We start from the raw sequence: 14772 nt of genomic DNA on the forward strand, positions 1-14772 counted from the left end.
TCAGGTGTTACTGGGTGCTGGTGATCAGTGCTATTCATCTTGCACCTTGTACTTATCTTGTTATATATCTGTGTTTTGGCTATGGTTAATATGCATGTTTTATAATAGATTTTAGTCTAAAGTACATCTGTCTGTTTTTAGGATTATGTATGTCCGTTCTGCTTTAACCTTGTGATCTTTGTCTGTGTTCACACTGTGAGTCTCGCTTGTGTCTGTTCTCTCTGGTGTCCTGATCTCTATTCCTCCATGATAGGAGTTTGGTTTTGTATTATTCATGTTTGGTATCCTGATCTGTATTCCTCCATGTTTAGGAGTTTGGCTTTTGTGGAGTCTGTTCAGACTCATCCTGTTCTCAGTCTAGTGTTCTGAGTAACATATTTCTGTTTCCTTCTAGGCCAGTATCTTTATCACACGGTGGAATGTGCCCGCTGGATAGAAGCCTATTTGGAGTTAGCATTGATTTCCTTCCATGTTTGGAGTGGGGATTTGAGTTAAGGGTTTAGTGTCCAGACACCAGAACAGTGTTCTATGTTCCTTACCTGTTTAGTGTTTTACATTCAGTTCATCTGTTTATTCCTTGTTCTGGTTTCTGCTCATTTCATATCTAGTCTTTAGTCTTATTTATTCATATCTGCCATTTATCTTGATTCCGGTTTCTGAACTGTATGTTAGGACACTATATCCTGCTTTGTTTGTATATTTATATCTTGTCTGGTTTATCTGGTTGTTTTACCATTATGTTTCTGACCTGTGACTGTCTATGTACAGTATTATTTGTTTTTACGCCCATTGCACTTTAGCGCAGGAAGGGACCAGCACTGAGGTTGTCAATTCGCTGTTTAGGGTGAATTGGCAAGTAGGCAGGGAGAGTGTTATTAGGGACAGCTTAGAGTTCACTCTCCCTGTCCACCCCCGGTCATGACAGTTAAAAGGGTTTTTCTAGCACAGGAGAGAGCACAGAGGAGTACTATCAGACAGGAGAGACCACAGAGGAGTACTATCAGACAGGAGAGAGCACAGAGGATTCCTATCAGACAGGAGAGAGCAGAGAGGGGTGCTATCAGACAGGAGAGAACACAGAGGAGTGCTATCAGACAGGAGAGAGCACAGAAGAGTGCTATCAGACAGGAGAGAGAGCACAGAGGAGTGCTAGCCCACCCTCATTTACTGGACTTTGTCCATGCGAGTGCTTCAGCTTGGACAAAGCCATGATTTCATAAGCCATGATTTCTATAAAAAAGAAATACAATTTTCTTATGAAGAAATTAGAAAGGTTAATGTTTTGCCAAGATGTACAACATATAAACAGTTTTTTTTTATCTGACAGTGCCCATATAATTTACATATTCATTGTCTGTGACTCGCTACTAATGTGAGTGCTCTGCTCTTTGCAGCGCTCACACGACCAGTGACTCCATGTCACTGGGACGTGGGGTCTCAGACAATGGATATGTAAATTAAGCCCGTGGGGCCCTGCTTCCCTTGCGCAAATCCCTACGTATTTTAGTCAATGATCACTAATTGGACTCCTGTTCACCCACACTATAACCCAGTGTATTGGGTTTAGTGTGGGTGAACAGACTGTATGTTTTCATTTAAAGTGCACCTGTCATTTTCAAAAACTTTTTATACAATGTACATAATAACATTATATGTATATTTGTAATATATCTTGGTAAAAAATGTGTATATTTTTGGGGTGAAAAAAATAATCCTGGCTTGTCCCTTTAGCTATTGCCTGTGTCTGGAGACACAATACAAGCAGGGCTCTGTGCAGTGAGGACAAGCAGGGCTCTGTGCAGTGATGACAAGCAGGGCTCTGTGCAGGGAGAACAAGCAGGGCTCTGTGCAGGGAGAACAAGCAGGGCTCTGTGCAGTGAGGACAAGCAGGGCTCTGTACACTGAGGACAAGCATGGCTCTGTATACTGAGATCAAGCATGGCTCTGTACACTGAGGAGAAGTAGGGCTCTGTACACTGAGGACAAGCAGGGCTCTGTGCAGTGAGAACACGCAGGGCACTGTACACTGAGGACAAGCTGGGCTCTGTACACTGAGGACAAGCAAGGCTCTGTACACTGAGGACAAGCAAGGCTCTGTGTAGTGAGGACAAGCAGGGCTCTGTACACTGAGGACAAGCAGGGCTCTGTACACTGAGGACAAGCAAAGCTCTGTACACTGAGGACAAGCAGGTCTCTGTGCAGTGAGGACAAGCAGGGCTCTGTACACTGAGGAAAAGCAGGGCCCTGTACACTGAGGATAAGCAGGGCTCTGTACAGTGAGGATAAGCAGGGCTCTGTACACTGAGGACAAGCAAGGCTCTGTACACTGAGGACAAGCAAAGCTCTGTACACTGAGGACAAGCAGGGCTCTGTGCAGTGAGGACAAGCAGGGCTCTGTACACTGAGGAAAAGCAGGGCCCTGTACACTGAGGATAAGCAGGGCTCTGTACAGTGAGGATAAGCAGGGCTCTGTACACTGAGGACAAGCAAGGCTCTGTACACTGAGGACAAACAAGGCTCTGTGCACTAAGGACAAGCAGGGCTCTGTGCACTGAGGACAATAAGGGCTCTGTACACTGAGGACAAGCAGGGCTCTGTGCACTGAGGACAAACAGGGCTTTGTACACTGAAGCTCTATGACACCCTCCCAGCTCACACAGCAGGCTGATTGACAATAGAGGAGCCTGCACAGAGCCCTGCTTGTCCTGCCCTCACTTCCTGTATTTTGTCTCCACACATAGACACACAGGCAATAGCTGCAGGGCCAGCATTTTTTTTCATTCAAAGATATGCAATTTTTTTTACCAATATATATTACAAATGTACATATAATAGTGTTATCTACATTACATAAACATTTTTTTGCTAATGACAGGTACATTTTAATTCCAGATTCCTGCATCACCTTTCGCATTGCAACCCATTGTCTTGAGATCCTGCTAAGACAGATGAACATTATATTTATTGCATTAGCTCTCGGAACATCCTGCACCAGAGGTTCTGTTTGGTGCATCAAGCCCATTGCTGGTCCTCACATTGTTCTTTCCCAACATCTGTTGTCGGTGAGCGGTGAGGTTTTTTTCTCTAATTATAACCAGATTAAAATATAAATAGGAACGAGTCACTAAGCTGATTCCCCCTAAACGGAGAACAATATTGAAGTTGTAGATGTTTCTGCATTTAATATACTCGGTGGCCCCTCTCCATCGATGACATCACAGTGTATTGAATAGAGTCAATGTTTAAACACTGTTCCACCCTGCGCTCCACCAGGATAAACATATTCTTAGATACAATTACACTAAACTGTCAAAGAAAATCAGTCTAAATGCTGAGAGTATACTGCCTGTTCACAGTACATTAAGTGTATTATTATTATTATTACATGTAAACTGACTTTTCTTAAAGTGAACCTATCATTAGTTTCTAGGCCACTATACCGCCACCTTGCCATTATACGGGATGGCAATGTTACCTCTAAGGGTAAGGTCACACGTAGCGCATCCGCAGCGTATTTGACGTTGAGGATGCGCTACTGACCGCCCCTAGAGTCATCCTCCTTCTTAGCCCGTGTGTCCTGGTTTACACACAGACTGAGCTGAAAGTTGCACATGCACAGTGTACTCAGACATAGTAGTCGCTCCCTCTGCTAGGCCAAGCGGCCACAATGTCTGTGAGTACGCTTTGCATATGTGCGCAACATGCAGCTCTGCCTGGGTCTGCTCGCAGCGGCGTATTGCTGCGTAAAGCAGACAAAACAGGACGCAGGGGCAAAGTAGGAGGCTGACTCTAGGGGTGGTCAGTAGGGCATCCGCAGCGTCAAATACGCTACCGTAAGATGCTTCTTTATCATTGTTTCCCAAACAGAAAGTCATCAGCTGTTTCATAACTACAACTCCCAGCATGCCCAGACAGCCAAAGGCTGTCCGGGCACGCTGGGAGTTGTAGTTTTGCATGCTGTTTGGAAAACACTGTTCTATATATTGTGCCCGATGCTATTTAATACTCCAAAAAGCACAGAACCATGCATAGTATAGCTATGTCACATTTGGATAAATATTTATCTCCCAAAATACACCATAGCAACTCACCATACAAAATTCAGAACATCCTGCACCAGAGTGAGACAAAAGAGTCAAAATGCTATTATTAATATGTAATGACTCTGTTTATGATTCTATGTACTTTTATTTTCTTATTATCTTATCTACAGGATAGGCCATTAAAAGGAATCTGTCATCACCAGCATCACCCACACTAACCTGTTGATATAGGCTTGTATTGCAGGTGACACTGGTGACAATGACGAGCTTTACTGTATTGTGATCCATGGCTTCATTCCTCAGTTATGGCTGTTTTTCTGCATATATACCAATGAGCTGGCTTGATGCACCCAAGTGTACCCTCGCTTCCTCATAACATACGCCCTCCTTATGAATATGGTTGTTCCTTCCTCTGTGAAATAAAAAAATATATATAATAATAATAAAAATATATATAAAAATTATTATTATTAATATTATTATTAATAATAATAATAAAAAGTATACACAAATTCTCTGGTTCATAAGAATTATACAGTAGAAATATAGAAACAAGGAACCATTCATTCCATCTAGTCTGCCCAATAATGGAAATACTATCAAAAGTCCCTGGCCCTATCATATATATAAAGGATAGTCTTATGCCTATTCCACGTATGCTTAAAAAGGCACTGTCGTTTGAACAAAATTTGAATAGATCAATAGTACAATCCGATTTAAAAAACTTTGTAACATATCTTTTATCAAGTTTTTTACATCTCCCCCATCCCATCCTCCTGCTGCTCTAATCTTCCCAGCTCAGCTGTGTCCTGTGTCTGCAAGACAAACAATAGAAGTCTATGGAGGGGGAAGAAGGGAGCTCCACCCACCAGCTCTGGGAAAACAGAAAATTAGAGGTGAAGCCTGCAAAGCAGAAATCTGCTGAAAAATACCATATTCAAGTTATATACAGGCAAGAAATAGTGCTGCTCCTATACACAGTACAGCTTATCCTGCAAAATCACCTGACATGACAGATAGGCTTCAATTCACTAGTTGTCCTCATTGACAGTGATTTCATACGTACTAGTCTCTCATATTTCTGGGAAAAATTACAACTTATATGGCCCACATTACAGCTGTGTAATAAAGTGCCTCTGAATGAAAGTATGATCAGGCCTACATAGGTGTTCGGCTTCTTAACAAACAGTAATGGATTGCTTTATTGCCAGACTGTCGCCCTACTGACAAAAAGAATGGTAACAAACAGTTGACAGTTTGTTTATACATTTCCGAGAGGAGTTACAGAGGAGCAGCACAATGAAGAGTTCTAAGAAATGGCCCTCCAGCATTGTTATTTTATAGAAGACACATTTAGAAAATCATACATTTTAGGAAACCTGCCAGGTCCTCTTAGTTTTCTTCGAATCTGCCATTTCTTCTTTGCGCAGAACTATTTCCTTTATAAAGAAACACAATCATTTCTTCTCTGCCCGGCACAAATACAGAATAATGTTAACATTTAGAGAAGCTGAGTATGTGATGAATTAGATTTTCATTTCAAACTAAACATACATTAAGCCATCTTCCTACAGTAAATGAGGCATGTCTCGTACTTGAGGCCTTACAAGTAGTAGGCGGGGTTAGCAAGCCCAGAACACATTTCTGTTGACACTACATCTTGGACGCGCTTAGAATATCAGCTTTTCTTTTTCACAAATTCTTAAAAAAAAAAAAAAAATTCAATCAGACGGGGAAATATGGATGATGACATAACTGTGTAAATAAACACTTAATCACGCTGACTCTCCTTCCTGCGCTCGCTGTGATTAGTCGTCAGACTCCTCAGATTTGGCTTTATGCGAATATCTCTGCTCCGAGATTTCGACCAAGGCAGAACGCACTGTGGAGCATTAGTAATTCTTTAGTACATAGGGATGCTTGTTATTTGAGGAAACTATCTCATCTTCTAATTTTGTAACACATTACCTAACACCAACTTCTCCTTTTGGCTTCCATAAGACTTTCCATTGGATTATCCAAAGAGAAGACAGGGGAAATCACATATCTCCTCCAGGTCTACCTGCAAACTGCATTTTGGAAAGCAAGCCAAAAATTGACTGGAGATAAGCCAGTGACTTTATCACATGGAGCACCATCATTTAACTGTACACTGAAAGCGATGAATGTGAAACGCATGATTCTTATATACAGAGAAAAGCATGCACTGACCTTAGGATGTGTATGTTATACAGAGGAAAATTAAACACCTGTTGTAGCCTGTAGCAACTATTGTAGGTCATTACAGATGTATTCAAGAGGGATTTTCGACCTAAAGGAGCAGTAGAAATAGAATCAGGATATAAGTATATTTTATATGCCCTTAATTCCTACATATTGATGTAAATGCTACCCATGGTTTGCAAAACTGGAGATATAAGACATATCAGCATGTTACGGAGCTGGATGTGGATCCTCTAACCTGTGTGGCTGATGACTCGGACCGTATTGGGGAGCGGAGTCTAAGGTGCCGCTGGTCTTCAACAGAGCCCGCCGCAAGGCAGGATGGGCTTGCTGTGGCAGGCGACACCCAGATCGCTACCCCCCAACATGGCTTGACCACACAGGTAGCTGGATAAGGCAGTAGCATAGTCAGACGTAGCAGAAGGTCAAGGCAGGCGGCAAAGGTGCAAAGGCAAATAACGTAGCGGGAAAGTCTGGATACACGGATAAGGCAAGCCGGCAATATGGAACGCTTAATCACAGGCTAGGGGCACTGAAGATCTGGCAGGAAAGTGGGGGAGGTGCAGGAACTTTATAATGTAGTGACAGGTGTGAAAGTAATTATGGGCGTACTGGCTCTTAAAATTTTAGAGCTCCGGCACGTACGTCCCCAGAGGAGGAGGCGGCAGCGGAGCATGGTGAGTGACGGGCTGGGATTGGCATGTGGGCGTGTCCCGCGATGCGAATCCCGGCCCCGATGGCAGACGGGGACAGGCCGGAGTGCAGAGTGTAACACAGCAAATGTATTTATAACTGGAAATCATATCATGATAGAGGTTCCATGATTAAAACAACACCTTAAATAAACTGAAATATTATAAATCATATCATAAGTACAGCAGTAATATTTCTTGTAAGCCACTGTATATAGGAAGTGGGCCATTTAACCCCTTAAGGACCAGGGTGTTTTCCATTTTTGCACTTTAGTTTTTTCCTCCTTACCTTTAAAAAATCATAACCCTTTCAATTTTGCACCTAAAAATCCATATTATGGCTTATTTTTTGTGCCACCAATTCTACTTTGCAGTGACATCAGTCATTTTACCCAAAAATCTATGGCGAAACGGAAAAAAAATCATTGTGAGACAAAATTGAAAAAAAAAACGCCATTTTGTAACTTTTGGGGGCTTCTGTTTCTACGCAGTACATTTTTCTGTAAAAATGACACATTCTCTTTATTCTGTATGTTTATTTTTATTTACACAGTTTTTTTTTTAAATGGGAAAAGGGGAGTGATTCAAACTTTTATTAGGAGAGGGGTTAAATGATCTTTATTCACTTTTATTTTCACTATTTTTTTTGCAGTGTTATAGCTCCCATAGGGGGCTATAGCACTGCACACACTGATCTTTTACATTGATCCCTGTTTTCTCATAAGAAACCAGTGATCAATGATTCTGGATCTCAGGCACTGAGCAGTCATTCGAGGATCGGACACCAGGAGGCAAGGTAGGAGACCCTCCTCATGTCCCAGAGCTGTTCGGGATGCCGTGATTTTGCGACGGACATTCCGAACAGCCCCCTGAGCTGTTTGAACTTTGAACGCCGCGTCTAAAGGGTTAATAGTGCGTGGCACCGCGATCAGCGGTTCCGGCCGTTGTTATAGAAAGGGAAAGGACTCAGGAAGTACCGATACGTCCTTGGTCCTTAAGAGGTTAATGTTTAAACCTTGGCAACAAAAGTGAGTACACCCCTAAGTGAAAATGTCCACATTGGACCCAAAGTGTCAATATTTTGTGTGGCTACCATTATTTTCCAGTACTACCTTAAGACTCTTGGGCATGAAGTTCACCAGAGCTTCACAGGTTGTCACTGGAGTCCTCCCCCCCACTTTACCATGATGACATGGCCATGGTGTATGTTATAGACCTTGTGCTCCCCAACCTTCCGTTTGTGAATGCCCCACAGATGTTCAATATGGTTTAGGTCTGGAGACATGCTTGGCCCGTCCATCACCTTTACCCACAGCTTCTTTAGCAGAGCAGTGGTCATCTTGAATGTGTGTTTGAGGTCTTTTGATGTAATATTGCCCTGCGGCCCAATCTCTGACGGAAGGGGATCATGCTTTGCTTTAGTATGTAGCAGTACATGTTGGTATTCATGGTACTGTAGCTCCCCAGTGCCAGCAGCAATAATGCAGGCCCAGACCATGACACTTCCACTACTTTCAAGCAATTTATGTGAGTAAGATGATAGTTGGCTTAGGAACATTCACAAGATACACTGGTTTTGATTAGTGAAGGGGTTAATGCTCAATCAGGATAACCAGGTGCATAAATGAGATTATCTTAAATGGGTTTGTGCATGTGTGTGTGTGTGTGTGTGGGAGGGGGGGGGGGGGGTTGTTAAAACATAGTACCCATAGTATCCACACTACCCATACCTATAAGGCTTCATGGTTTTAACCACCCCTTCATGCCCTTTTAACTGTATGGATTGTGACAGTGTGGCAAGGAAAGGGTGTATTTCCCCAATTAACCCTGGTGAAACCTCCACCTGTGGCCTAAATAATCAGGTGGCCGAAAGGGGAAGTGTTTTTAAAAGGAAGTCAGGCAGAATAGTTGGGGCTCTCCTCAGAAGACAGCAAGGTGGCTGTGGGGGAGGCAGGGATCAGAGTGAGGAACACACAGCCCGAGCTGTGAGTGGCTCCAACAGTGAAACGTTGTGTGAACAGTGAGTAGAAGGTTGCAGGAGGCATAAGTTTAACTGGCCGGGAAAAGCTCACCAGTTTATAGTCAGGGCACGCTGGATTGTTTAGTTAGTGACTACATGGCCTAGGGTTTTGTTTGTTCCTGTGTTATGTTTTTTATTTATCCAGCAACCTATCTAATAAAGCTGGCAAAGGGCCAGACTTGCATAAAGTACTGTTGTTTGCCTGCTGATTGAAGTGGAAACATGTCCTGTGGCGGTGTCAAGGACGATCCCAGATCTATCCCCAGGGAGAAATCCTTACAGGATACAAAAAATGTGCTTTGTGTCAACATATTTTATGACCTGTAACTTTTTAATTTTCCTGTCAATAGATCTATAAGGGCTTGTCTTCTTGCATGGACTGAGCTGTAATGTTCATTTTTACTTTATATAGGTGAAACTCAAAACATGATTTGTCATAAATGTGATGATTATGGTTACAGCTCATAAAAACCCAAAGGCCCCCCCCCCCCCCCCATTACCATGATTTGGGGAGCCATGTCATCTGCTGGTGTTGGTTGACTGTGCTCCATTAATTCCAGGGTCAACAAATCCGTCTACCAGTAGATTTTGGAGCACTTCATGCTTCCTTTCCTTTTAAGTTGCATAAATGAAATACAATGGACTTTTGCATGACATTCACATTTTTCGAGTTTCCCCTGTAGTTCTAAAATAAATTCTGCTGTTATGCAATTTTTTGGCTTTCACCAAATAGGATAGATAACACAATCTTTTATTAATGTAAACATTCACAAATGTATTAACCCCTTAAGGACCTTTTTCACCTTAAGGATTGAGCCCCTTTTCGCAATTCTGACCACCGTCGCCTTACGAATTAATAACTCGAAAATGCTTTTACAGAATATTCTGATTCTGAGATAGTTTTTTTGCGACATGTTCTACTTTATTTTGGTGGTAAATTTTCGGCATTACTTGCATCCTTTTTTTGGTGAAAAATCCCCAAATTTCATGAAAATTTTTTAAAAAATTAGCATTTTTCTAACTTTGAAGCCCTCTACTTGTAAGGAAAATGGATATTGGCAGGCATCCCGGTCCGGTCCCCAACCGGCTAGCGGCGGGGACAGGAATTCCCACGGCGTATGCATACGCCCCACGTCCTTAAGGACTCCGGAAGCAGGGCGTATGCATACGCCCGGCGTCCTGAAGAGGTTAATGTCAATTATGTTGACTTTTAATATGATAAATGGGAAAATGTTTTATTTTCCGCTTTTATTGGTTTAGAACTTTAAAAAAAATAATGTTTTTATTTAGTCCCCTCGAAGAATTGAACATGCAATTACTTGTAAAATATAGTGCAATATTTCTGTATTGCAGTGTATTGTGTTGTTATGGTGATCATGTTACATGTTGTCTCCTGAAAAGCCTGGAGGCATTTACTAGGCCCCTGGCTACCATGACTGCTACTCGGCACAATTGTATCTTAAGAGACTGATCAGGTGACAGGGCTGCATACCATTTACCAGCTTAGATGCTGCAGTTACTGTAGACTCTGGCACCTAAGCAATAAAACTGCTGGAATCAGAGTTCTTGGCCCTTGCAGGACATTGCCAGCTGTGTATACAGTAATATAGCTGACACCCATGCTATATGAAGAGAACTCAGCTCCTGAATCTGCTTCATACACCATTGTGCCATTATTCATTTGTTACGAATTTAAGGAAACATTTTGCTTTGCAACGAATCCGAATAGCACAGCGATTCGAAGAAAGAAATCGCTTCATTAAACTCCATTTAGTGCGGTCCAGGCTCCAGGGCATCTAAAATGGTGGTTCCACATGTGAGGACATGGGGCAAAGAACTCTGGGATGGCGGGTAGGCGTGATGACCCTGAATCATATGCAGCATGCAGCCTATCAGCAGCCAGCCACCCCTGTGATGTCACAGCCCTATAAAATCGGCAGCCATCTTGCAGCCAGCCATTCCAGCATTGTATTTCAGAGAGAGCGTTTTATTGCAGACAGAGAGAGAGCAGTTTTATACAGTTTTAAGCGGAGCGTATTGTCCACCTCTCATAAGTGTAAACTGTACGTACACCTACGTGGTGTATGTTTTTTTCCCCTGTTAAACTAATTTGGGCCTATTTACTGTGAAAGGTCAGCCAAAGCTACACACTTGTTTTTGTAGCCTTATACAGTTTGTAGCGGAGCGTATAGTCCTCCTGTCATAAGTGTAAACTGTACATACACCTACGTGGTGTCCATTATATTTTTCATGTTAAAATAATTAGGGTCTAGTTATTGTGAAAAGCCAGCCAAAGCTACACACTTGTTTCTGTAGTCTAAAACAGTTTTAAGCATAGTGAAGCACATAGTCCTCCTCTCATAAGTGTATACAAGTATACGAAGTGTATACGTGGTGTACGATTTTGTTCCTGCTAGTTATAAGGGAATAGTTACTCTGAAAGGCCAGCCAAAACTACATCCCTGCTCTTGTAGCCAAATACAGTTCTATGCGTTGTGGAGCATATTGTCCTACTCTCAGGCGCAGGCAGAGGTCGCAGGAGAGTATAGGCATGTGGCAGCAGGAGTCGCAGTGAGAGGTCTGAGCTCTGAGCTCCCGGTGTCAGCTAGCAGTCGTGTCTCGACCAGCAACCCAGCAGCTGTGATTGATTGGTTCACTCGGTCATCCACTTCATCCCGAGTGACATCCGACACCCCCAGTCAATAGTCAGTGGGTTACTCAGACTTAACCCTCAGTTGGCATGGCCCTTATGCTGCTGCTGCCACCTCCAGGCTCTGTCATTGTGCCGCCATATGGTCTCCTCATACTGATGCTGCCACCTCCAGCCTCTCTCATTGTGTCACCATATGGTCTCCTCATGCTGATGCTGCCACCTCCAGGCTCTCTCATTGTGCCGCCATATGGTCTCATGCTGATATCTCCAGGCTCTGTCATTGTGCCGCCATATGGTCTACTCATGCTGCCACCTCCAGGCTCTGTCATTGTGCCGCCATATGGTCTCCTCATGCTGATGCTGCCACCTCCAGGCTCTGTCATTGTGCCGCCATATGGTCTCCTCATGCTGATGCTGCCACCTCCAGGCTCTGTCATTGAGCCACCATATGGTCTCCTCATGCTGATGCTGCCACCTCCAGGCTCTCTCATTGTGCTACCATGGATACTGCCAAACATAATTAAGGTGCTGCTCCCCAGTTACAGAACACAAGTAAGTATTGAGTCTATGCATTAGCTAAAACATAACTTTTCTTAGGATAAAATATATGGACCCGCAATTTTTTTTAAATCTAACAAAAGTAAAGGTGTGTAAAAAAACACCATATGCCACCTAAACCACCAAGTATTGATGTGATGGAAAGATTTCTAAAAGGTGGAAGGGAACAATGTATGGTCCATTGTAACAGGTGGGGGTAAAAAACTTCCTGTGTAAGGCCCTACTCTCGCACTATTAATTCCCTTCTTTGTAAGAGTTACTCACCCTAAAAAGGGCGGCCCCACACAAGAACCTCTCCCTATTTCCACCTAACAACACTGCCATTTCCCAGGGTTTTTAGTTGGAAATAGGGAGAGGTTCCTGTGTGGGGCCACCCTTTTTAGGGTGAGTAACACTTGCCAAGAAGGGAATTAATAGTGCAAGAGTAGGGCCTTACAGGGGAAGTTTTTCTGAGACCTGTTACAATGGACCCTACGTTGTTCCTTTCCACCTTTTGAGAGGTCTTTGCATCGTATCAATACTTGGTGGAGTAGGTGGCACATGGTGTTTTTTTGCACACCTTTCCTTTTGTTAGAAAAAAAAAAATGGGGTCCATATATTTATCCTAAGAATAATATTGAAAGTTAAATTTTACATAATGGATATCCTCCTCAATACTTACTTGCGCACACCAACACTTTGACAAGAGAGACCGTTTTCTTCTGCCTACCTACCTCACCTACTATTCTGATCCTGCCACCTGCCTGATGCCACACATCAGATGCCAAGTTCTCCTTCTTTCACCCCCCACCCCACTCTGTCAGCGGGTCACTTTCAGGACTCCTGATGCTGCTGAAGCTACCTCCAGGCTGTGTCATTGTCCCGCCATATGGTCTCCTCATACTGCTGCCACATTCAGGCTCTATCATAGTGCCACCCTATGGTCTCGTCATGCTGCTGCCACCTCTAGGCTCTGTCATTGTGCCACCATGTGATATCCTTGTTATATTGATCTGGTAGTTTGACAGTAAATGCTTCGGGCACCCGGGACACTCAGTCATAATGGGGGTTTTAAAGGCAGGGGTTGGGACATGGGGTACCTGGCCTTGCGGCAGACCACTAGCTCGATTTTGGCACATCGCAGATCGGGTTGACATGTTGCTCGGTGGGGCTGGAGAGGACCCAGCAGTCATGGTACATATTGGCACCAATGACAAAGTAAGAGGTAGGTGGAGTGTCCTTAAAAATGATTTCAGGGACTTAGGCCGCAAGCTTAAGGCAAAGACCTCCAAGGTAATATTTTCTGAAATATTACCTGTACCACGAGCCACACCAGAGAGGCAGCGGGAGATTAGGGAGGTAAACAAGTGGCTCAGAAGCTGGTGTAGAAAGGAGGGGTTTGGGTTCATGGAGAACTGGTCCAACTTCGCTGTCGGTTACCGGCTCTACCATAGGGACGGGCTGCACCTCAATGGGAAGGGTGCAGCTGTGCATGGGGAGAAGATAGCTAGAAGGGTGGAGGAGTGTTTAAACTAGGGACTGGGGGGGAGGGAACCTAAAACATGGAGGGAAAAGATAGTGTAGATAGAGAGGGGGGACTTATTAATGTACCTGGGGGTGGAGCGGAGGGAGGGGTTAGAATAGTTATTAGGGATAGGCATCATAGGAAAAAACAAACACCATTGAATTGTATGTTGACTAATGCCAGAAGTCTGTCCAATAAAACTGGTGAACTGGAGTTAATAATGTCTCAGGAGGATTATGACATAGTGGGTATAACAGAGACTTGGTTGGACGATAGCTGTGACTAGGTGTCTTGCTAACTAGTTTAAAACTCCTCAAAACGCTCACTGTTATACAAAACAGGCACACTTCTGTAAGGATCCGGACTGGTAGCCGGAAGCGGTACTGGTAGGGGATCCCCTGTGTCAGTGAGGAAATGGCGTGGACTGAACCTGAGGATCGGTTCTAAGTAGTTACTGGTTTTCACCAGAGCCCACCGCAAAGCGGGATGGTCTTCCTGCGGCGTAACTACCAGGTCGTGTCCTCCGGTAGCGGCTCAACCTCACTAACTGCTGAGACAGGCGTAGTACAGAAGGGACAGGCAGGCAGCACAGATTCACAGAGGCGTAGTCAGACGTAGCAAAAGGTCAGGGCAGGCAGCACAGATTCAGAGGCGGTAGTTGTTAGCAACGGGTTTGGCAACAGGCAAGGAATACACAGTAAACGCTTTCTCTTGGGCACTGAGGCAACAAAGATCCGGCAAGGGCCAGAAGGGGCAGGATACATTTATAGGGACAGCTTTATATTGGATTGGGCCAGGCACCAATCAATGGTGCACTGGCCCTTTAAACTTTACACAGCCGGCGCGCGCGCGCCCTATAGTGCAGGGACACGCACACCGGGAAGTCGGAGCGTGTGCGGGTAAGTGAGGATGGGCCGCGGGCCGCGCGCGGTGACAGAAACGGAGTGTCCCCAGTCAGTGAGTCTGACTGGGGCACTCAGCGGGGACAAACGCAGTGAGCGCTCCGATCCAGGAGCTGGGGCCGGAGCGCTCAGCGTTACAACTTCTAAGCATAAGACATTTTATTTACCTATTTGCTA

General features: G+C 44.1%; 2 long non-coding RNA genes across 2 annotated transcripts in view; both read right to left on the bottom strand.

Moving 5' to 3' along the window:
* The window catches only part of LOC130293320 (uncharacterized), an 87824-nt gene extending 82344 nt beyond the window's left edge, over positions 1–5480 (bottom strand). The window contains exons 1-2 of the long non-coding RNA XR_008848173.1: positions 5411–5480; positions 4263–4455 (exon numbers count right to left, since the gene is read on the bottom strand). This is a non-coding gene — a long non-coding RNA (uncharacterized LOC130293320). The remainder of the gene's footprint in view (positions 1–4262; positions 4456–5410) is intronic.
* An 823-nt stretch (positions 5481–6303) lies between these two features.
* The window catches only part of LOC130293326 (uncharacterized), a 121115-nt gene continuing 112646 nt past the window's right edge, over positions 6304–14772 (bottom strand). The window contains exon 4 of the long non-coding RNA XR_008848176.1: positions 6304–6354. This is a non-coding gene — a long non-coding RNA (uncharacterized LOC130293326). The remainder of the gene's footprint in view (positions 6355–14772) is intronic.

This window comes from Hyla sarda, chromosome 1 (assembly GCF_029499605.1).
Source record: "Hyla sarda isolate aHylSar1 chromosome 1, aHylSar1.hap1, whole genome shotgun sequence".
In the NCBI taxonomy this organism is placed as follows: domain Eukaryota; kingdom Metazoa; phylum Chordata; class Amphibia; order Anura; family Hylidae; genus Hyla; species Hyla sarda.